This window comes from Carassius carassius, chromosome 38 (assembly GCF_963082965.1).
Source record: "Carassius carassius chromosome 38, fCarCar2.1, whole genome shotgun sequence".
Taxonomy (NCBI): Eukaryota; Metazoa; Chordata; class Actinopteri; order Cypriniformes; family Cyprinidae; genus Carassius; species Carassius carassius.
In genome coordinates this window covers 3,819,095-3,844,983 of record NC_081792.1, presented here as the reverse complement: position 1 = coordinate 3,844,983, position 25,889 = coordinate 3,819,095, and the positions used below count along the sequence as shown (strand labels likewise).

Below are 25,889 nucleotides of genomic sequence, written 5' to 3'. Positions count from 1 at the left end.
TGTCAAGCAAGCCAGAACCAAAACGTAGACCTATTAATCTGCAGACAAATGCTCTGTCGTTGAGCTATAACCCCGTACTGCATGAGCACAAACCTCAAAAATGAATTTATGTCAAGGATTTGTTTATTCCTAATATGCCAAGCCCAAATTAGGCACATGGAATGAACCTGGGACCTTCCTAAAAGGCAGGAAGATATGGTTACACATATTCCTAACATGCCAAATGCAAAGGGGGCACCCAGATTTGAACTGGGGACCTCTTGATCTGCCATCAAATGCTCTACCACTGAGCTATACCCCCACAGACTCCCTGGATCATAGCCTCACACAAGATGACAGACTCACTTTTGAATAAAGTTTTTGGATATGACAAGCATGCCAGATAAAAAAAAAGAACCTCTCGAGAGTATGTGCCACTGAGTTACAATCACATACAGAATCTTTCTAAATAGATATGTTTGCACTAATTCCTAATCTGCCAAATCCATAAGCGGCACTCGTATTTGAACCGAGGTTCTCTTGATCTGCACTCAAATGCTCTACCACTGAACTATGCCCCCACATTTTTGCAGAAAAATGCTCTTTCATTAAGCCAAACCCATACAGACTTCTGTGCTTCGAGCCAAAGATTAAGTTAGATCCTTCGATTCAACAATATCAAACATTGACCCCTTGACTGTAAACTCAGGTCCAAAGGGGACACCCAGATTTGAACTGTGGACGAATTGATTACAGACTCACTTTGAAATCATGTCGTTGATTATGTAAAGCAAGCCAGATCCAAAATGTAGACCTATTGATCTGCAGACAAATGCTCTTTTGTTGAGCTATAACCCCGTACTGCATGAGCACAAACCTCAAAAATGAACTTATGTCAAGTATTTGTTTATTCCTAATATGCCAAACTCCAATTAGGCACATGGAATGAACCTGGGACCTCTTAATCTGCAATTAAATGCCGTGCCATTGAGATATAACCCTGTACAGTATGAGCACAAAAAGGCAGGAAGATATGGCTACACATATTCCTAACATTCCAAGTCCAAAGGGGGCATCCGGATTTAAGGCTTAATAATAATAAGCAACATATCTTATATCTGATATAAACTAGGATAATATAATGATGTTAAGTAAACGTCTCGAATGAAGACGATGTTTAAAGCAATATTTTAATACCCAAATTCACAGAAATATTGCTTGGTATGAACAAAGAGACCCACTTACACGAGACCAAAAACTGGGAAAACGAGTCGTATAGGCCCTAAGCGCAAGACCAAACCATTGCAATTAGGATGGTGAAAACTACGGTAAACAGATTCAAACAGAAAGAGCAAACAAAATCATGGAAACATATCGTTCTGGTTTCAAAGTGTAACGCTATGAAAAACATTGCGGTTTATATCTATTTATATGTGTGTGTGTGTGTAAAGTTCTCTAGCTTGCTCTATTCTTTTTTATTCAATCTGTTTTCTTTTTATTTATTATATTATTTAAATGCCTATGCTTCGTGTACTGTGTTAACCTAACTGAGACTTGTTATAACACTTATATACCATTGCTCTTTTTGTTGTTTTGATTGCTTCCACCGTCCTCATCTGTAAGTCGCTTTGGATAAAAGCGTCTGCTAAATGAATAAAGGTAAACGTAAATATCTCACCACTCTAACAAATTTTGGGTGTACTTAGCAGGGGCTATTGTGTCTTTAGGGCATATTGTACTTATTGTCATTATGGATATTTGTACGCTTATTTTCATTTCGACATCTTAATGAACACTTACACAATTTGTCTTCGTTTGAGTAGCTAACGTTACTCGACGGTCACATTTAAGTTTTCACCGCTTACACTCACCAAAAACACCTGAAATCTGTAACTCTGTCATAATTAGGTTAGTTAAAAATACAAAAATTTAATGCCTGACACCTTTGTAACTGACTAAAAACCGATGTTTAAGCTAAACAAATGACAGAGGCACTGTGTCTAAAACTGCGAACACAAACATCACTAACTTAAATGAGCAAAATACAATAACCACCAATATGTGTTCACACAGTTAACTTTATTTAGATGATTCAGCATTAACTTAAATGAACAGATGATAATGATCACCAATATGTGTTCACACAATACATTTATTTAGATGATTCACGGAAATAAAATGACTCTTGAGTTGTTAGAAGAAAGAAAAATGTGTACTGACATAACTGCGAAAATGACTTAAGGGCCCTATGAATCGGTTCATTGAACCAAACTGTCCAAATGAATCATTTTCAGAAGTGAATCGGACTTTGCATCAGTAAAACAGATCACAGAAAAGAGCTTTGCAAAGGTGTATGATGGGTATTGTAGTTCCCTGACCTGAAGATCTACATAGCTTGAATGAGGTATTAGTTAAATGTATTAAGTTGAACCCCTTTGTAAAACAAAATCATATAATACATATAATAACAATAAATAACTGTTAACACATATTTAGACTAAACGACTATATTCAAGAATAATACGATATACTGTACATGTGCTAAAACAGGCTAAAATAGGGTTGGCTATGCTGTAATGGAGCAACCGTTGTTATGTTATCTTGTGAACCATTAGGATGCGTGTGTCCTGAAACCAAATAATTGTCTTTATCTTTAGAAAAAGACAATCGTGTCCTGCTGCTGTGGTCTGAATATCCAGTCTGTCTTCATCAGGAAATGATGAAGACCCATCATCAGACCCCGTTCTGGAGATTGTCTGTATGTTTGTTTATTTTACAGACATATTTCATTATAAACCTAGGTAAGCAGGGCCTTGTAATAATATGGTAAACATGTCATAAGTCGGTCAATCGTGCATCCAGAGTTTATCTTACTACATCTCTGTAATAAATTTCTGCAATGGCTATACTTGTCACGGTGCTTTCAAGTCGGGGTCTGGTGGTTGTTTTAAGAGCAAACCCTTGTTTGCCAAACTAGTGTTAAGCGACACTGTCCGCATTTTTAAAGTTAAAGAGGATAATGAACACTTTCACAATCTATTATTGTCAGAATGCATAAGCAGTGTTAGGGTCAACTAGTTACATATAGCTAAATTATATCATTTGATTACAAAAATAAAATGTAATCAGTTACAGTCACAGAAAAAATAATTAAATTGTGGTTAATTATGAAAATGTTACATCTGAATATTTTTTCACACACGTACAGATTTAATTGATATATTTCGTAAACCACCTTAACTAACTCTAACTACTCTATGTATTTAATCTCCAAGCAAATCTGATTTTGTGGTGGTTGTGCTTTAAAATGAAATCACGATCACAATCCTAATTTAAGTGATGAAGGATTTTGAAAAGTCTGATGGTCATTAGTTGTTGAGCACTGTTAACCCCGTCCTGTTTACACGTTTCAAAAGATTAACGGTTGAAAACATTACAAGTCTTAAAACATGTAATCAAATGTTATCAGTTACATTACTTTTTTTAAAGAAATTTATATAGTTGCGCAACCTTTTAGATTTTAAATAGGTTCATTTGTGATCTATAACCTATTGCAAAGTTCATAGTAACTTCCCCAAAACTGTGCGTAAAATAATTCCCCCCAAGGTCTCAGTTACAGCTAAACGTTAAAACAAAAACTTAAGGTCCTTGTCGGCAGTTTTGTGAGGAATGTGTGTGAAAACCGCGTGGTTTGAAAGAAAAATGTTTTAGCTTATATATGTGATTTTACTACAAACTATAAGCAATCTAACTAAGAAACCTAATATTTTTTTATTTATTTTTTATTTTCCAACCAAACCGGTTGTTCGCAGTTAAAAAGTCATAAGAATGTTTATTGTGTTTTGAAAAGAAAGTAAGTTATGATATATAAATAATATATTTTTTTAATATATTTGTTTATGTATTTCTTCTGCTTTATGTATGCAACAGTTACCGTACACACATTCAAGAGAAATGCATAAACTCAGTTGTTTTAAACAATCTAAACCAACTAGTCTGTCATTAAAAAACTCTTAAATTTTTTTCTTCACGCATCTATTTTCATCTGTCACTGGACTCTTGCTAAAAACATTTGAGTGCTGACATGAATCCTACATGAAAGCTAAAAAATTATACTTTTCAAACTATTTTAAAAAACATCATGGTTAACAACACCATTTGGAAAGTGATAAAGGCCATCTAATCTATTGTATAAAGTTCTGTGAGACATTTGTCGCAACAAACACTTTTGGTTTCAAAGAAAACTTATGACAACTCATTTTCAATCTAATATAGGTATTTTCGTGTTTGTGACCTATTTTGTTAGTTTGTTTGTGTATTTATGTACCTGTTTGAGTGTATATTTGTATTTGTTTGGTTACATGTTCATGTTTTCTGTATGTCTACATTTGTATCTGTGTGTGTGTGTGTGTGTTTGTTTATGATTGTATGGTTGTGTTTGCGTACTTGTTTGCATTCTCAGTACATCTATGTTGAGGTTGAAAGATCTATGGGTTAATAAAAATTATAAATGTAACTGAAACAAAACTAAATTAATTTGAATTAAACTACATTTTTCTATGGTCTGACTTGTTAAAAGATTTCACATCCTTTTGACCAGTAAATGAACTTTCAGCTAACCTTGCGATCATCATAAAGTCATAAAGTCGAAATTGTCATCCCTTTGATCACGGAATACACAAACAATTTTTTACTTTAGCTGACCAGCAGCACACCATTTACAACACCAGAACCCCGTTTACAGTCTTCGCTGACATGGTCGTAAAAGTTAACACAAAGACACCAGACGCGTTTCTACGCACTACTAGAGATGAAATATTTAGCCTTTCCTGTAATGTTGTAAAAGTTTCTTTGGCAAGAAAAGCCCATCTTGACATATCACATTCATTCCTGTTTAATATTTGTGTTTGCCTAAACGCATGTTTTAATTGATATAGCAATGATATAGCAATGATAGAAGTTAATATTGACAACATAAAAGACGTGTTCAAGGGTTTAGACTACTAAAGTATGTGTGAGTGACTTATTAAAATTAAATAAAACAACACTTTTTCCAACAAGGAATTTTGTTGAGATGAAAAAATTAAATCGTATTGGTAAACCTAATTTTATAGTAAAAACATCGGTCTAATATTAAAACCAGGTAGAATGTTTTCATCGAATGAGAACTGATGTGTTGTTATTAAAAACATTACTTTGTTTAATTCATTTAACATACATTTAAACCTTTGCGACCAACGTTATTAGGGTGGTTGGGGAAGTGTTAGTGTGTGTTTTTTATTTTTTATTCGATGCTTTAAACATTAAAAACATAAAGACGTACATTACTGGTAGATTTACAAATACGGTCTGAGATTACACTCAATTTTTGTTCACACTCTGTACATCATAAAACAAAATAAATGTAAAATAAATAAAACAACACTTAAGAAAAAATAAAAATATAATGATAAAGAAAATGTAGTGGGGGGTAACAGATTTTCACATTAAGAAACCACAGTCCTCTAATGAAGAATACAAAAGTCTTGGTTTGGGACTTTTCATGCCTTTTAACGCCCCCAAATACATCACAAATTCCACTTTAAACGCCACTAAACGTGGGGGACTTTTTGAAAAACATACATTTATGAATCTAGAATTTCGTGCCAGAAGTTAATAAGTTAATAAGAAGTTAGTAAGTGTGAGTGGCTTATTAAAATAAAATAAAACATCAAGGTCTTTTGTTTAGATTAAAAATAAAGAGCATAGAATACCAGAAAGTACATCTAATCATCCGTCCGTTTATACTACAGAAATGATTGTCATATTTTTGGCTCTTCAGTGGGGTTGAACACATTAAAGTAGTCATATGTTCAGACTCATTTTCAGTACTATCAAGTTTAAAGAGTGGTGAAGCTTCTACTAGACAAAGCATTTTGTCACACATTTTACAGAGTTTGTTCAGAATACAAGCAACAACAAAGATTTATTTTGTATGGATACCCACAGTTGATGAAAGTAGTGGACCAGATAAAAGTGGACCATTAAAATGTCAGACATCTTATTTAATACTCCAATGAGTAAATTAGAAAATAAAAGGTCTAATTAAAAATACATAAAAATAAAAAGATATGTGTCAAATTAAATGGGTTGGTTAGAATAAATGCCAGCATTTATATAATATTCAAAGACCGGTTGGAAATGAATGGAGAATTTTTGGGAATAGAAGAGAAGATCTCGCCATAGAATTGGACACATTGCACTTAATCAGTCATTATTTATAAGATGAAATACATGTGTCTGGACTTTGTGTTAAATGTGATATTGTGAAACAGTTGAACCTATTTTAATAAAATGTAAAAAACATGACAACGAAAGATTACAACTTACAGAAGCATTTAATATAGCAATAAATCAGATCTCATTTTAGATTTTGTTAAATAAAGATGTGGCTATAGAAATGTTTCACAGAATAAGCATGGGGGAAGGAAAGTATGTGTGTGTGTGTGTGTGTGTGTGTGTGTTTATATATAATATATATATATATATATATATATATATATATAACACCCTTTGAAATTAGTTAGTTTCACAAGCCAGTTACAAGCATTTCAAAACCTGTTAGATGTTTTTACAACCGCTTGATGTCTAACTGATATGAAGACGCCTGTAATCACACAGACACCGACACATTCGGGTTTCGGTGCTTGAGATGACCGAGATGACGTCTGGTTTATTTACTAGATAACGCGACACAAGCTTGACAGAAGGAAAGTGTGTGTGTGTGTGTGTGTGTTAATTGACATAGCTTGAGAAATTAAGCTTGACAAAAATAAAAAAATATATCGACGGAGATAGTCTAAATTTAGACTAGTCATAGATTAAAGTAATTAACTTAACACAGTAAAAACAAATAACGCTTTTTCAACTATGTTTTTTTTTAAGACTAGCCTAAAAGTAAATAAAAATCGTATAGGTCTACATCATTTAACAAGTAAAAATTGACCATATGTTTAAACGGATATAAAGTTTTCACTAATTAAGGACTGATGTCTATTTATTAAAAACTACTTAGTTTAATTATTGTAACGTTTAAATCTATTTAATGCTGCTATCACGCCTCCTGCCCGGCCCTCTCTAGCGCTGGAGGCGTGGTTTTTTTTCCGGAGCATTCCCGAGCCTCATTCTAACTGTTCATTGGTGCCGGGAGGTTGTTTTACGGACGCTTCACAACTCTGCCGGAGGATCTTTTTTTTTTTTCTTTCGTCTAACAGTCTCGCTTTTTAAAATTGTAGTTAGTGGTAAAGTACTGCATAGATTTGACAAGTATCTTGTCTGATGTAGGCTATTTTCTTTTAGATCCGCGTAAATGCCTAAGTTACCTATTTTTTTTCTTTTGTTTTAACTTTTCACCCGACATGACAAACGCCTACTTTCTTGGTTTATAACATTGCTTTACGTTCGCTTCTTTTTTTTTTTTTTTGAGTCGAGCTAACGTTACCGGAGACATCATAACACTTTGCTGTGAGATCTTTTTTTCTTTTGTTTAACTCTTGTCAGTAAAATTTTAGTTAGTGGTAAAGTACAACATAGTTTTGACAAGTATCTTGTGCTGGTGTTTTAAAGACGGGGTCTGGTGTATTTTATTTTAGATCCGCGTAATGTCTACCATCTTTTTTCTTTTGTTTTAACTTTTCACCCGACGTGACAAATGCCTACTTTCTTGGTTTGTATCGCTGCTTTACATTCATTTCTTTTTTCAGTTTGAGGTAAGGTACAAATGCTAAAACTCTATTACCTAGTTGTCTTTATTTTCTAACTGGTAACAAAACACCATTTTTAAATTGTAATGCTACAAGCTCTCACATCTTTTTCACGTATTGCTTAACGAAAACATATCTGATAGTTTTGACTCGTTTGGTTGTATCAGATAAATAACCAGTAACCTAGTTTTATTTCATTTGTAACAACTTTAACAACGTTGTTTCCCTTTTCCAACTACGAAAACGATCATTACATTGTTTCCATTGCTGCTATGCGTTTATAACCTTTTTCTTGAAATACACTGTTTATTTAAAACCTTAATAAAATCTTCCCTTACACCATTTTCATGATTTCGCCCCTTTTCAAAGTTTAAAAAAAGCACATAGCTTCCCACAACTTCTCCCCCCTCCGAAATTCCTCCTTGGTTCAAAAGTTCATATTAAGGTCACTGGAGGGTGTACAGGGAGGGGAGGGGGGTGGGGGGGGTGTACAAACAGGTGTCCAGAACAGATGGCTTTTATGACCCTCATCAATCAAATTTTTGGAGACAAGGTGCACATTACCCTCTCTGATGTGCCACTGAGTTACAATCAAATACAGAATCTTTATATATAGATATGTTTGCACTTATTCCTAATCTGCCAAATCCAAAAAGCGGCACTCAGATTTGAACCGTGGACCTCTTGATCTGCACTCAAATGCTCTACCACTGAACTATGCCCCCACATCTTTGCAGAAAAATGCTCTTTCATTAAGCTATACCCCTACAGACTTCTGTGCTTCGAGCCAAAGATTAAGTTAGATCCTACGATTCAACAATATCAAACATTGACTCCTTCACTGGAAACTCAGGTCTTGGGTTAAACCAAATCAGAATCAGCAACTCTACAACTCAAACCCTCCAAATAAGACAAGTCCAAAGGGGACACCCAGATTTGAACTGTGGACGACTTGATTACAGACTCACTTTGAAATCATGTCGTTGATTATGTCAAGCAAGAAAGATCCAAAACGTATACCTATTGATCTGCAGACAAATGCTCTGTCGTTGAGCTATAACCCCGTACTGCATGAGCACAAACCTCAAAAGTGAATTCATGTCAAGGATTTGTTTATTCCTAGTAGGGCCAGACAAATTAGGCACATGGAATGAACCTGGGACCACTTGATCTGCAGTCAAATGCTCTACCACTGAGCTATACCCCCACCACATCTTTGCAGAAAAATGCTCTTTCATTGAGCCATACCCCCACAGACTTCTGTGGTTAGAGCCAAAGATTAAGTTAGACCCTACGATTCAACAATATCAAACATTGACTGCTTCACTGTAAACTCAGGTCTTTGGTTACTCCAAATCCGAATCAACAACTCTACAACTCAAAACCTCCAAATAAGACAAGTCCAAAGGGGACACCCAGATTTGAACTGTGGACGACTTGATTACAGACTCACTTTGAAATCATGTCGTTGATTATGTCAAGCAAGCCAGATCCAAAACGTAGACCTATTGATCTGCAGACAAATTCTCTGTTGTTGAGCTATAACCCCGTACTGCATGAGCACAAACATCAAAAATGAATTTATGTCAAGGATTTGTTTATTCCTAATATGCCAAGCCCAAATTAGGCACATGGAATGAACCTGGGACCTCTTAATCTGCAATCAAATGCCGTGCCATTGAGATATAACCCTGTACAGTATGAGCACAAAAGGCAGGAAGATAAGGCTACACATATGCCTAACATGCCAAATCCAAAGGGGGCATCCGTATTTGAACCGGGGACCTCTTGATCTGCAGTCAAATGCTCTACCACTGAGCTATACCCCCACAGATTCCCTGGATCATAGCCACACACAAGATGACAGACTCACTTTTGCATAAAGTTTTTGGATATGACAAGCTTGCCAGATACAAAAAAGAACCTCTTAAGAGGATGTACCACTGAGTTATAATCACATACAGAATCTTTCTATATAGATATGTTTGCACTTATTCCTAATCTTCAAAACCGGGGACCTCTTGATCTGCAGTCAAATGCTCTCCCACTGAGCCATACCCCCAAATCTTTGCAGAAAAATGCTCTATCATTGAGCCAAACCCCCACAGACTTCTTTGATTAGAGCCAAAGATTAAGTTACATCCTACAGTTCAACAATATCAAACATTGACTGCTTCACGGTAAACTCAAGTCTTTGGTTACTCCCAATCAGAATCGACAACTCTACAACTCAAAACCTCCAAATAAGACAAGTCCAAAGGGGGCACCCAGATTTGAACTGTGGACGACTTGATCACAGACTCACTTTGAAATCATGTCGTTGATTATGTCAAGCAAGCCAGATCAAAATAGTAGACCTATTGACTTGCAGACAAATGCTCTGTCGTTGAGCTATAACCCGTACTGCATGAGCACAAACCACAAAAATGCCAAACTGCAATTAGGCACATGAAATGAACCTGGGACCTTTTAATCTGCAATCAAACGCCTTGCCATTGAGATATAACCCTGTACAGTATGAGCACAAAAAGGCAGGAAGATATGGCTACACATATACCTAACATTCCAAATCCAAAGGGGACACCCGGATTTGAACCGGGGACCTCTTGATCTGCAGTCAAATGGATTTGTTTATTCCTAATATGCCAAGCCCAAATTAGGCACATGGAATGAACCTGGGACCTCTTGATCTGCAATAAAACGTCGTGCCATTGAGATTTAAGAGCACAAAAAGGCAGGAAGATATGGCTACACATTTTCCTAACATGCCAAATCCAAAGGGGGCACCCGGATTTGAACCGGGGACCTCTTGATCTGCAGTCAAAATTTTTTTTTTTTTTTTTTTTTTTAAGAAATTTCAATCAATAAAATACAATAGATTAAACACAAACAATAGAAAATACAGAACATTGTACATTACATATCTCTACATTACACATCTTTCCTTTACATAGATAATTTAAAAATCTCCTTCCCTTCCTGGCAGCTTCCACATTAAATCATTTAAAACACAATAAACTTTTGGGGTAAAAACATCATAAAAAGAGTCTAACATATTTACACCTTTAAAGTACACATACAGTCTTTCAATATATAATTCTGTTTTTCTTTTAAACACCCTCCAAACATCCAACACAATTCTTTCCTTTTTAGCCACAGTTCTTCTGTCCCATATTGCACTTTTCATTAGCATTACACACAGATTAATGAAACTTTTGTTTTGACACTTTTTTTCCCAACCAAACATCACAACTCTGTTTAATTCCATTACATTTTCATCCCACTCCTCAGTCACATCTTTAATTAAACATTTACATTTCCTTAAAAAGTCCTCTAGCTCTCTACAATGTAAAAACATATGTAAAATCCCCTCTTCCTCTTCCTGGCACACTTTACACAGAGCATTTTCTTCCATTCCTATTTCATTTAAAATAACATCAGTAAAAACCACTTTATGCCTTATAAAATACTCCAAACATTCCAATTTTGTTTCCACACATTTCCCCGTCATGTTTCTCCATATACACTCTTTTTTTAAATCTTTGAATTTCTGCACCCAGTAACCATTTGCCATCGGCTCTTTAAAAACATCATCTCTAAAAGCACAATAAAATCATTTTCACAGTACATTCCTTAAAATCATACAGTTTTTCCCCTAATTTCACATGAATACATTTCTCTTTTGGCTCTCCTTCCATACTTTCTATTCTTTTTATCCACTCTTTAGGTATTGCATTTTTAATGATTTCATATTTATTTTTATTACTTGTTCACTGTAACCCTCTTTTGCCTCCTCCATTGCATCTACAATAAATTGTGTAGGTAAAAACCCTTCTTTAAATTCATACAAAACATCTCTCACTCTTGTTATCCCCACTTCCATCCATTTCTTTAAAAAAATTCCTTTGTTTTGTTTTAAAATGTTTTGGTTTAAAAACAGAGGTTGATTTAAAATATTTTCTCTCCCATGTGGATCATACTCAAGTCTATCTAAAAATTTTCCCCAGGCACTAAACATTTCCCTATAAAACTCTGGTAAGCACTCTGTCATCCAATTCTTTGTTTTCATCCATAAAATCCCATCCCACCATGTTAAAATCCCCACATTTGTTTAAAAAATATTCCATTGTCTTTTTCCATGCAGTTTTGTGACCATCATCTAGATATTTTTTTACTATTTTAATTCTTAAGCTATTTTTTCTCTGTTCAACATTAATCCCATCCCTCCTTTCCCTACTTCTCCTATTAATGTACTATATGCAGTGTTGGGGAGTAACTAGTTACATGTAACGGCGTTACGTAATTTAATTACAAAATTATTGTAACTGTAATTAGTTACAGTTACTAAGAAAAAATGAGTAATTAAATTACAGTTACTTATGAAATTTTTAATGATTACAAAGGGGATTACATTTGAATATTTACACACATCCACATACAGATTTAACTGATGTCTTTCCCAAATTGCACTGACTATTTTGAGACATACCGTCCTAATAATTTCCGGGATGCGGAAATACAGTTTGGTTCGTAGAATCCAGTCATAAAAACGAAATGCCTAACGCGGACGGAATATGCCACATTTTGGATGACTAAATCAAAAGTAGGTCAGTACACTTGAATCAAAACATGACACGGACTAGTGTCTGTGAATATAAAGCCCCAAAAATGCAATATATGACTCTGTGGAAATCAGGCGCGGACTGGACACCGGGAGAACCGGGACAATTCCCGGTGGCCTGGCAGCCGATTTGGCCCGCTATTTAATATCATTATTGTATAATTGCCTGCCGAATGTACTAAAGCGATCCTTTGTGAATCCGCCATTTGATAATTAAATCTCTAATAAGTCATGAATTGTTAGTCATGACTCGCGCGCTCTCCGTGCCTCCGCCAAACGGTTTGGATCAGACTCAGAGTAATCAATGCGAGAGAGAGAGAGAGAGAGAGAGAGAGAGAGAATACAGTGGACTGCTGGAGCAGAGAAGCAGAACTCCTGTTCAGGGTTTCAGGTCAGTTTCATCTGTAAAGATGCTTTTTTGTCTTTGTTTTTTTTATTTATTTAATCAAGCAGCAGCACGTTGCTCATCAGTCATCACTCAAAATACTATATAAAGGACATCATTATTATCTGTTGTAATGTTACAGTAGTAATTTAGCTGAAAAAAATTCTGATTTTTTTTATAGGTTTAGGGGGAGCTACGACAGACAACAACACAACCCTTACGAAAATTAACATTTTAATATTTAACTATAAATCCAGAGAAAATGGTTACTATTGTTTAACTCTGATAACCAAAAATGTAAAATTATTTTACAAATGTATTTATTTAAAAATAAATACAAATCCATTTGCAAAAAAAAAAAGGTTATTTTACTTTTATATAGGCTAATAAAAGCATGTTAAACTTTTGTAAGGAAAAAACATGACTCGTGTACAGTATTAGGATTTTTCTATAAAGATATTGTAGTATTGTAGAGTATTGTATTGTAAAGATTAGTTTTGTTCAATCTTGAGTATTAAAGTCACGAGAGAGATGGATAACAGGGCAAAATTAAGAGACTGAAGAGAAAAATGGAAATGAAGGTGCAGTTCAGGAGAGAACTTTTAATTATTTAGCATGTCCCCAAATTAAAGATTTAAACCTTTTTTTATGTCAGGTCCAAACAAAAAATAGTTTTGTCCATGAACAGGTTTGTATGAGTTTGAATTTTCCAGTCTGAATTTTTTCCCAGTCCGCCCCTCCTGTAAATGAATGGCAAAGACATGTTTTCATTTACTACACATAGGTCTACTGAAGCTCGCAGTGTTTTCAACCTCTGCCGCCTCAATATTCCTCATAATTCCTAAAACTGCTCTGTGTCACTTCATGTGCATTTTACTTATTTTAGGAAAACTATCATCATATACAAAGAGACAGCAGTTTAAAAAAAACACCAATATTTCAGGAGTTTATTACACAGAATACGTCACATGCTTATTAGATAACTGTATTTAAGTTGATGTATATGCTTTTATTTATTGTTCTTTAATTTTCACAAATTTATAAAAGTAATCAAAAAGTACTCAAAAGTAATTAGTTACATTACTTTAATAAAGTAATTGAAAAAGTTACACTACTATTACATTTTAAACAGGGTAACTTGTAATCTGTAACCTATTACATTTCCAAAGTAACCTTCCCAACACTGACTATATGCAATTCTTGACGGTTTACTATTCCATAAAAAATCTAAAAAACATTTTTTCAACCTTTTCTCCACCCACATTGGCATAGCAGTCACATATAAAACATACCACAGCTTTGACACCATTAACACATTTAATATTAAAACCTTCCCTTTTAAACTTAATGTCCTCAATTTCCAAAAATGTAACCTTCTTTCAATACCTCCTACTATTTCTTCCCACATTTTTTCTTTAACATTCCTTTCTTCTTTTCCCATTAGAACACCTAAAATCCTTATTTCTTTTGTTTCTTTAAAATGAAATTACTCTGTTAAAACAGTCACTCCTCCAAATCTCATATATATAGTTTTTTCTTCATTTATCTTACCTCCTGATCCCCTACAAAACATCTGTACTACTTCCATTACTTTATTAACACTCTCTATATCTTTAACTATTATTGTCGTATCATCTGCATATTGAAATATTTTTTCATTTCCCCCACTTCCTTCAATGTTTATCCCTCTTATGTCTTCGTCTATTTTAATAGCTAATCCCAATGGTTCTGCAACTAAAGAATATAAAAGCGCTGATAATGGACATCCTTGTCTTATTGATCTAGTAATTTTAAAACATTCAGTTAAAAAACCATTACACTGTATTCTTGTTATTGCTCCCTAATATAAAATTGTAATCCACTTGATAAAATTTTCCCCAAACCCGTACCTTCTTAAAATTCCAAATAAATATTCATGCTCCACTCTATCAAAAGCCTTTTCGAAATCCAAACTAATAACATATCCTTTTTTGTTTTTTTCTTTCATATATCTTATCCCATCTATTATACTTAAAGTTGTGTCCGCTATATCTTTCCTTTTAACTCCATACACTTGATTTGTTTCAATGATGGTTGGCATTACCTCTTTCAATCTGTTGGCTAAAACTTTTGTTAAAATTTTCAGATCTGTATTCAACATTGTAATTGGTCTATAATTTTTTAAGTCTACTTTATCTCCTTTTCTTTTATATATCAACTTTAATAATCCCATCCCCATTCTCTGATTCATTTCCTCTTTTTTAAAGATCTCTTCATATACTTCTTTTAAAATACTGGTTAAAAAATCTTTAAAAACAATATAAAATTCACTCCCCAAACCATCTATACCTGGACTTTTATTTTTGTTTAATTCACTTATTGTTCTTTTTATCTCTTCTTCTCTTATCTCTTCATCACACTCTTTTTGTCTACTTCTCCTACTGTTGTTTTTATTTGCTTAAGTAACTCCAATTTCTCTTCTTCCTTCAACCCCTCAGTACTAAACAGGTTCTCATAATATGCTTTTACTTCTTTTAATATTTCCTCATTTGTTTCCACCACTACACTATTTTTTCCTCTTATTTCTTTAATCATTCCAGCTTTCCCTCTTATTTTTTCTAGATCAAAGAAAAACTTTGTACATTTTTCTCCCTCCAAAGTATATTTAGCTTTACTTATTAGTCTTGCGCTTTCATATTTTTTCTCTTCCATTTCTTTCAATATTCCCTCCAGTTCTTTTATTTTTTGTATATCTTTCCCATTCTCATTTAATTCCTTTTCCAATTTTTCTCTTATTTCTCTCTCCTTCTTCCTCTTACATATCTGTATTAATTTGCAATACTTTATTGTGAATTTTTTAACTAAATATTTAACATTTTCCCACCATATCCTTTTATCTTCACTGTACATTTCATTCTCCTTTTCTTTTTCAATAATTTCTTTAATACTTAAAACATACTCCTCATTCTTCAAAACCTCTACATTTAAAACCCATACACCCGGCCTTCTTTTCACTGAACTCCAGTCTACTTGCAAAAAAATTGGTTTATGGTCACTTAAGCTTGATTCTTCATATTTAATGTTACCGATAAATCCTTCAATGTGCCTTGTACACAAAATAAAATCAATCCTTGTCTTACACATAAAATTCCCTACTAATTGCCTCCTTGAATATTCTTTCTTTTTTTCATTTCTTTCTCTCCATACATCAATCATATTATTTTCTTCCATTAATAATTTCAGTTCTTTTCTTCCTTTATCATTTTTAAAAACCATTCCCTCACCCATTTCTAATTTACTGAAAACGGTATTAAAATCACCCATCATAATAACTTCTTTATGCTTTTTTAAAAAATCTCGTAATACATTAAAATATTCCTTCTTTTCATTCTCTACAGTCGGTGCATGAATATTAACTACAATAACTTTTTTCTCCTCATACTCCATTTAAACCGCAATACATTTCCCATCTACGTCATTATATATTGTTTTACATGATACCCCACAGTTTTCTTTTATTAAAATCGCAACTCCTCTTCTAAGCCTCCCATCACCATTGTTATATAAAATCTCTCCGCTCCACCTTTTCCTTATTTCAGTCATGTACTCTTCCCTCCAGTTAGTTTCTTGTAATAAAATCACATCCTCTCCTTTACACATTTCTTTCACCTTTTCAAATTTACCCATGTCCATCAATCCCCTTGCATTAAAAGTAACACAAATTAAAACCATTAAAATAAATAAAAATAAATACATAAAAACCATTATTTTCCATCTTCTCCCTCCAGCCCTCTTAAAACTTCATATCGGTAAACTCACTTTTATCACTGTAAACTCAGGTCTTTGGTTACTCCAAATCCGAATCAACGACTCTACAACTCAAAACCTCCAAATAAGACAAGTCCAAAGGAGACACCCAGATTTGAACTGTGGACGACTTGATTACAGACTCACGTTGAAATCATGTCGTTGATTATGTCAAGCAAGCCAGATCCAAAACGTAGACCTATTGATCTGCAGACAAATGCTCTGTCGTTGAGCTATAACCCTGTACTGCACGAGCACAAACCTCAAAAATGAATTTCTGTCAAGGATTTGTTTATTCCTAATATGCCAAGCCCAAATTAGGCACATGGAATGAACCTGGGACCTTCCTAAAAGGCAGGAAGATATGGCTACACATATTCCTAACATGCCAAATGCAAAGGGGGCACCCAGATTTGAACCGGGGACCTCTTGATCTGCAATAAAATGCCGTGCCATTGAGATATAACCTCGTACAGTATGAGCACAAAAAGGCAGGAAGATATGGCTACACATGTTCCTAAAATGCCAAATCCAAAGGGGAATACGGATTTGAACCAGGGACCTCTTGACCTGCAGTCAAATGCTCTACCACTGAGCTATACCCCCACAGACTCCCTGGGTCATAGCCTCACACAAGATGACAGACTCACTTTTGAATAAAGTTTATGGATATTACAAGCATGCCAAATACAAAAAAGATCCTCTCGAGAGGATGCACCACTGACTTACAATCACATAGAATCTTTCTATATAGATATGTTTGCACTTATTCCTAAACTGCCAAATCCATAAGGGGCACCCAGATTTGAACCAGGGACCTTTTAATATGCAGTCAAATGCTCTACCACTGAACTACACCCCCACATCTTTGCAGAAAAATGCTCTTTCATTGAGCCATACCCCCACAGACTTCTGTGCTTAGAGCCAAAGATTAAGTTAGATCCTACGATTCAATAATGTCAAACATTGACTGCTTCACTGTAAACTCAGGTCTTTGGTTACCCCAAATCCGAATCAACAACTCTACAACTCAAAACCTCCAAATAAGACAAGTCCAAAGGGGACACCCAGATTTGAACTGTGGACAACTTGATTACAGAATCACTTTGAAATCATGTCGTTGATTATGTCAAGCAAGCCAGATCCAAAACGTAGAACTATTGATCTGCAGGCAAATGCTCTGTCGTTGAGCTATAACCCCGTACTGCAAGAGCACAAACCTCAAAAATGAATTTATGTCAAGGATTTGTTTATTCCTAATATGCCAAGCCCAAATTAGGCACATGGAATGAACCTGGGACCTCTTGATCTGCAATCAAACGCCGTGCCATTGAGATATAACCCCTTACAGTATGAGCACAAAAAGGCAGGAAGATATGGCAACACATATTCATAACATGCCAAATCCAAAGGGGACCCCGGATTTGAACCGGGGACCTTTCGATCTGCAGTCAAATGCTCTATCACTGAGCTATACCCCCACAGACTCCCTGGATCATAGCCTCACACAACATGACAGACTCACTTTTGAATAAAGTTTTTGGATATGACAAGCATGCCAGATACAAAAAATAGCCTCTCGAGAGGATGTGCCACTGAGTTACAATCACATACAGAATATTTCTATATAGATATGTTTGCACTTATTCCTAATCTGCCAAATCCATAAGCGGCACTCGGATTTGACCTTGGATCTCTTGGTCTGCACTAAAATGCTCTACCACTGAACTATGCCCCCACATCTTTGCAGAAAAATGCTCTTTCATTAAGCCATACCCCTACAGACTTTTGTGCTTCGAGCCAAAGATTAAGTTAGATCCTACGATTCAACAATATCAAACATTGACTCCTTCACTGTAAACTCAGGTCTTTGGTTACTCCAAATCAGAATCACCAACTCTACAACTCAAAACCTCCAAATAAGACAAGTCCAAAGGGGACACCCAGATTTGAACTGTGGACGACTTGATTACAGACTCACTTTGAAATCATTTTGTTGATTATGTCAAGCAAGCCAGATCCAAAATGTAGACCTATTGATCTGCAGACAAATGCTCTGTCGTTGAGCTATAACCCGTACTGCATCAGCACAAACCTCAAAAATGAATTTATGTCAAGGATTTGTTTATTCCTAATATGCCCAAAGGAGGCACATGGAATGAACCTGGGATTTCTTGATCTACAATGAAACGCTGTGCCATTGAGATATAACCGCATACAGTATGAAGATACAGTTACACATATTCCTAAAATGCCAATTCCTAAGGGCGCACCGAGATTTGAAACGGGGACCTATTAATCTACAGTCAAATTCTCTACCACTGAACTATACCCCCACAGACTCTCTGGACCATAGCCTCACACAAGATGACAGACTCAATTTTGAATAAAGTTTTTGGATATGACAAGCATGCCATATACAAAAAAGAACCTCTCGAGAGGATGTGCCACTGAGTTACAATCACATACAGAATCTTTCTATATACATATGTTTGCACTTATTCCTAATCTGCCAAATCCATAAGCGGCACCCAATTTTGAACCAAGTACCTCTTGATCTGCACTCAAATGCTCTACCACTCAACTATGCCCCCACATCTTTGCAGATAAATGCTCTTTCATTAAGCCATACCCCTACAGACTTCTGTGTTTAGAGCCAAAGATTAAGTTAGATCCTACGATTCAACAATATCAAACATTGACTCCTTCACTGTAAACTTAGGTCTTTGGTTGACAAATGCTCTGTTGTTGAGCTATAACCCCGCACTGCCTGAGCACAAACATCAAAAATGAATTTATGTCAAGCCCAAATTTGGCACATGGAATGAACCTGGGACCTCTTAATCTGCAATCAAACGCCGTACCTTTGAGATATAACCCTGTACAGTATGAGCACAAAAGGCAGGAAGATATGGCTACACATATTCCTAACATGCCAAATCCAAAGGGGCATCCGGATTAGAACCGGGGACCTCTTGATCTGCAGTCAAATGCTCTACCACTGAACTATACCCCCACATCTTTACAGAAAAATGCTCTTTCATTGAGCCATACCCCCACAGACTTCTGTGCTTAGAGCCAAAGATTAAGTTAGATCCTACGATTCAACAATATCAAACATTGACTGCTTCACTGTAAACTCAGGTCTTTGGTTACTCCAAATCAGAATCGGCAACTCTACAACTCAAAACCTCCAAATAATACAAGTCCAAAGGGGACACCCAGATTTGAACTGTGGACGACTTGATTACAGACTCACTTTGAAATCATGTCGTTGATTTTGTCAAGCAAGCCAGATCCAAAATGTAGACCTATTGATCTGCAGAAAAATGCTCTGTTGTTGAGCTATAACCCCGTACTACATGAGCACAAACCTCAAAAATAAATTTATGTCAAGGATTTGTTTATTCCTAATATGCCAAAGCTCAAATTAGGCACATGGAATGAACCTGGGACCTCTTGATCTGCAATCAAACACCGTGCCATTGAGATATAACCCTGTAAAGTATGAGCAAAAAAAGGCAGGAAGGTATGGCTACACATATTCCTAACATGCAAAATTCTAACGGGGCATCCGGATTTGAACCGGAGACCTCTTGAGCTGCAGTCAAATGCTCTACCACTGAGCTATACCCCCACAGACTCCCTGGATCATAGCCTCACACAAGATGACAGACTCACTTTTGAATAAAGTTTTTGGATATGACAAGCATGCCAGATACAAAAAAAGAACCACCCGAGAGGATGTGCCACTGAGTTACAATCACATACAGAATCTTTCTATATAGATATGTTTGCACTTATTCCTAATCTATTTAACTTGATTTATTTCAAATGAGTGCAATATTGTTAATGGAAACACCTCTACTGTACAAAGCACGCTCAGTAGAGTCCATTCATGTAAGTTTGGTCACATAATACTGTAGAATTTGCATAAAAATGTATGTCCACGGGAGCACTACGGAAGTCCCGCTGAATAAATTGTAAATGGACATTTAAAAAAAAAAAAAACTCACATTTGCCATTTATTCAGCACACCCTTCCTAATGGTTCCCTGGACAGATAAATTTTAGCGATTTCGTGGTTGAAGTCTCATCAGCTGTACTCTGCAAGCTCGGAGGAATCCATTTTTGTACGTTTTGTCCCATAATACTGTAGAAATATGCATAGAGAAAATGTTGGATTATGGTTAATTTCACCACAAGTGGTGCATTTTACCAAAATGTCACAAATTTTAGGCAATAAAATAGAAAGTTGCCTACGTGCTGGAATGTACAAAACCGATGACAAACATATGGTCAGACATACATACAGGGCCTTTCTTTAGAATAAATCAATCAGGGGGCCTCTCCTCTCTAGGGAGGCATTAAAATCATAAGGAAAAGTTTGACTATTGTGGAACCGCACCATATAGTGTATATAAGGAGATACCAAATAACATTCGAGAGATTTCCTTGCAAGGACTCTCCGCGTTGTTTTCCATAAAATAAAGTCTTTTCTTCTGAGAGAAAACCACTGACTGAGTGTGATTATTCTGTGAACCGGTAGACGAAACTACATCAGCAACTTTGCGGATTAAAAATTGGTCTCACTTTCATTATTAACCTCACAATATGTCAATTTTGTACCTTGACAGACCGACGATAGGCAGTTTTTCATGTCCCTTGAATGCATGCAACACTATTTATTTCTGTAAACCACACTGGCCAGTTTATGGAAAGTGGCCCACAAGCTTGTGCCCAGTTAAAGCTGGCCAGTTCCCATATGGTCTAGCAGTTAGGATTCCTGGTTTTCTCCCATGCATTTCTCCCGGTATGGAAAAGCTTGAACTTTTTTGCTTCCCTCCTCAAAATGCCAGCACATCTTCCTTCACCAGAAGTTACTTTTTATGACAGCAGTAGAGCTACAGAACCCTGATAGGTTGAGGTTCCGATGTCTATGGGGAGTCATGTAACATGCTTCGGTATTGCCATTCATCACACAAGCTCTCGGATGAGCTGGGCAATTATCAGGGCTTACCTCCTGATAACAAGGTGAGAATAAGCAGACAGCAATCCTTGCCATAGTCACATCTAAAACCAACAACTCTGTAGCAATCAGGGGTCTATACTATTGGTGGGCCAGTGGCGCAATGGATAACGCGTCTGACTACGGATCTAAAGATTCTGGGTCCGACTCCTGGCTGCAGGCTGGTTATATTGCAGATAATGGTTGCAATGTGTGTTTTCAGATGCAAGACAAAAGTATTTTCACCTGGACAAGAGCTTAATTACCAGTTCAAGGTATCAATCCAGCAATCACAGGAATCTACCCAAATAAACTGAACCCCCAGGGTGAGTAAAAAAAAACAGCAATACCGAAGCATGTTACGCTTACAGAAGTGACTTTTTGGCCAGCAGTAGAGATACAGGACCGTGATATGTCGAGGTTCTGTCTAGCACTTTGTCCCTTCGATAGCTCAGCTGGTAGAGCGGCGCACTGTAGGTTGGAGTGTTGGCAATCCTTAGGTCGCTGGTTCGACTTCGGCTCGAAAGAGGTCTTTTTTTCAAGTGCTCACCATTTTTTGGTTTGGAGCTGGCTTTCTAACAGCTGTAAGCAGAGCTTTAATTCACAATCCACAATTGGAAGCCAAAAGAGCTTTCCCTGACTGGGAATCGAACCCAGGCTGCGGCGGTGAGAGCGCCGAATCCTAACCACTAGACCACCAGGGAGGGGCTGGTGGGCCTACCTCCTGATAACAAGTTGAGAATAAGCAGACAGCAATGCTTGCCACTGTCACATATATAACCAACAACTCTGTAGCAATCGGGAGTCTCTTCTATCGATGGGCCAGTGGCACAATGGATAACGTGTCTGACAACAGATCAGAAGATTCTAGGTTAGACTCCAGGCTGGCTCGTTCTGTGCTTGTTTTTCTCCGGCTTATTTTGTTGTTGTGTTTTTTCTTCTTCTCCAAAATCTAGAAGAAAAGGCAAATCTCCAGGCATTCTTCTTTTTTTCCAAAATATTCTGCACACCCATTCCGATGTCTAGGGGAGACACGGACATGCTTCGGTATTGCCATTCGTATGTCAATTTTGGACCTTGCCAGACCAACGATAGACAGTTTTTCATCTAGATAACGGTTGCAATGTAAGTTTTCAGATGCATGACACAAGTATTTTCACCTGGACAAGAGCTTAATTACCAGTTCAAGGTATCAATTCAGCAATCACAGGACTCTGGCCAAAAAACTGAACCCCCGGGGTGAGTCAACAAACATGTCCCTTGAATGCATGTAACACTATTTATTTCTGTAAACCACACTGGCCAGATTTAATGAAAGTGGCCCACAGGCTTGTGCCCAGTTAAAGCTGGCCAGTTCCCATATGGCATAGAAGTTAGGATTCCTGGATTTCTCCCATGCAGCCAGGGGTTGACTCCCGGTATGGGAAAGCTTGATGTTTTTGCTTCTCTCCTCAAAAAGCCAGCACATGTTCCTGTACCAGAAGTGACTTTTTGGACAGCAGTAGAGCTACAGAACCCTGATAGGTTGAGGTTCCGATGTCTATGGGGAGTCGCGTAACATGCTTTGGTACTGCCATTCATCACACAAGCTCTCCGATAAGCTCGGCGATTAACGTGGTAATAAAATGCAGGCTGGTGGGCCAGTTGATTCTAGATTGAACAATTTCATCTCTACTCTGTAACTGCTTTACTACTTTGAAGGGTGTAATGCCATGTGGTTTTGATGTCATGGGCTTGCCATTTTGAAGCCTTATCACTAATTGCCATCTGGACATTTAGAATAAGTTGTAAACTGAGTTAAACTGAAGGAGCGAATAATCAGCAACTTTGCCGATTACAAATTGGTCTCACTTCCATTGTTACCCTCACAATGTCATTTTTGTACCTTGACAGAGTGACAATAGGCAGTTTTTCCTCTAGATAACGGTTGCCGTGTGTGTTTTCAAATGGATGACACAAGTATTTTCACCTGGAAAAGAGCTTAATTACCAGTTAGAGGTATCAATTCAGCAATCACAGGAATCTGCCCAAATAAACTGAACTCCCGGGGTGAGTAAAAAAAACAGATCCCTTGAATGCATACAACACTATATAATTCAGAAAACCGTCCTTTTGGATAATTCTTGTTTTGCCAAATGATTATCACATTGTTACAGTCGCAGACTTAAAGCAACAGGCCACTACAAGATCCTGCGCCCACACTGACCACATGTATGGAAAGTGCGCCAGAAGCCAATGGCCAGTTTAAGGTTTCCAAATCCCATATGGTCTAGCGCTTAGGATTCCTGGTTTTCACCCAGGCGGCCCAGGTTTGACTCCCGGTATGGGAATGCATGCTCCTTTTTGATTCCCTCCTCAAAAATCCAGCACATCTTCCTGCACCAGAAGTGACTTTTTGGCCAGCAGTAAAGCTACAGGACCGTGATATATCGAGGTTCTGTCTAACACTTTGCCCCTTCGATAGCTCAGCTGGTAGAGCCGAGGACTGTAGGTTGGAGTGTTGGCAATCCTTAGGTCGCTGGTCGAATGTGTTTTTTTTTCTCTTCTCCAAAATCCAGGAGAAAAGGCAAATCTTCAGGCATTCTTCTTTTTTTCCAAAAAAGACATATTCTGCACACCCTTTCCGATGTCTAGGGAAGACACGGACATGCTTCGGTATTGTCATTCGTCTCACAAGCACTCCGACAACCTCGGCGATTAAAGGGGAAATAAACTGCAGGCTGGCAGCCAGTTGATTTTTGAATGAACAATTTCATCGCTACTCTGTAACTGCTTCATTACTTTGAAGGGTGTAATGCCATGTGGTCTTGATGTCACGGGCTTGCCATTTTGAAGCCTTATCACTAATTGCCACCTGGAGATTGAGAATAAATTGTAATCTGCAATTAACTGAACGAGCGAATAATCAGCAACTTTGCGGATTAAAAATTGGTCTCACTTTCATTATTAACCTCACAATATATCAATTTTGTACCTTGACAGACCGACGATAGGCAGTTTTTCATCTAGCCTTTAATCACTCCTAAAAAAGGACAACACTTAAAGTCTTTGGGGTCATTTTTACCCCAAACTTTTAAAAAGCGATTGCATAAGGAAATATACATTTTTTATATGGAAAACTATATATAATTTTTTTTATTTACTTCTCAACTATACATTTATGCTGTGTTTTTGTGGAAATTTTGAAGTTTTTTACCTATTTACTGCACAATTACATAACTAGGCCATAAATTGGCTCATGAAAAATGATTTTTTAAAGAAAAAATCACTTAAATGATGATCTTAATTAAATCTAAATAGTTTCTGGACATTGCTCTATGTGTTAGGGATAGAATACTGCCATCTAAAGGTTAGTCAAAAAACTTTATTTCTTATGGGTTAGGAATTAAAGTGCAATGGCCACATGTATCCACTAGAGTGCTATAGAGACTCATTCATTTTCACTTCATTTTTCTTGATGCTTCAACTTCTCCTCACAACTTTATGATATATATTTTGTGAATATTTATTTAAACATCTTGAAATACATAAAAAATCTGTAGTTTTGTCAGAGTTAGAATTTGTTGTTGTTTTCTAATATATTTTGAATTATCTGCTTTTGCAAATTATTATACATACATTTAAAAAAACATTACAAGTCACCACTATGACATGATTGTAATCACACACTATTTATTTCAGAAAATTATTTATCAACAACTATTTATTTTTTTAGAACAAGAGATTTTAGAACAAGATGAATTTTAAAAGTAAATAAACCAATATAATACAAAACAACAGCACCAATAAACTGTAATGAACAGGAGTGAAGGGTACACAGAACAACTTTTTTTATAAATCACATGGCTAATAAACATGTGAAAGAACAAGCAGAATATTATAGAATATATATTACAAGCTTGTTCCATGTTGCATATGTGACATTTTTCAGATTTGTGCCAGTTTAGTTGATTTTATTTGCCAATATCTATAAAAATGCTCTCTGTTGCAGTGGCATACGTATGTTTGTGTGTGTGTGTGTGTGTGTGTGTGTGTGTGTGTGTGTGTGTGTGTGTGTGTGTGTGTGTGTGTGTGTGTGTGTGTGTGTGTGTGTGTGTGAGATAGAAAGTTTGTTCCACTTTGGGTTTATGCTCTAGGACGAGACCTTGAATTAAATGTAAAAAATTTTAGATTTATGCCAGTTTAGTTAATTTTATTTGCCAATTTCTATAAAAATGCTCTCTGTTGCAGTGGCATACGTATGTTTGTGTGTGTGTGTGTGTGTGTGTGTGTATGAGATAGAAAGTTTGTTCCACTTTGGGTTTATGCTCTAGGACCAGACCTTGAATTAAATGTAAAAATTTTTAGATTTATGCCAGTTTAGTTAATT

General features: G+C 36.2%; 5 non-coding genes across 5 annotated transcripts; all 5 read right to left on the bottom strand.

Moving 5' to 3' along the window:
- Window positions 1-229: 229 nt before the first annotated feature.
- trnac-gca (transfer RNA cysteine (anticodon GCA)) lies at window positions 230-301 on the bottom strand. Its single transcript has one exon. It is a non-coding gene; the product is annotated as a tRNA-Cys (tRNA).
- Window positions 302-9,478: 9,177 nt separating this feature from the next.
- Window positions 9,479-9,550, bottom strand: trnac-gca (transfer RNA cysteine (anticodon GCA)). Its single transcript has one exon. It is a non-coding gene; the product is annotated as a tRNA-Cys (tRNA).
- Window positions 9,551-17,922: 8,372 nt separating this feature from the next.
- Window positions 17,923-17,994, bottom strand: trnac-gca (transfer RNA cysteine (anticodon GCA)). Its single transcript has one exon. It is a non-coding gene; the product is annotated as a tRNA-Cys (tRNA).
- Window positions 17,995-20,078: 2,084 nt separating this feature from the next.
- On the bottom strand, window positions 20,079-20,150 carry trnac-gca (transfer RNA cysteine (anticodon GCA)). The gene has a single exon. It is a non-coding gene; the product is annotated as a tRNA-Cys (tRNA).
- A 2,002-nt stretch (window positions 20,151-22,152) lies between these two features.
- Window positions 22,153-22,224, bottom strand: trnae-cuc (transfer RNA glutamic acid (anticodon CUC)). Its single transcript has one exon. It is a non-coding gene; the product is annotated as a tRNA-Glu (tRNA).
- Between the last annotated feature and the right edge of the window lie 3,665 nt (window positions 22,225-25,889).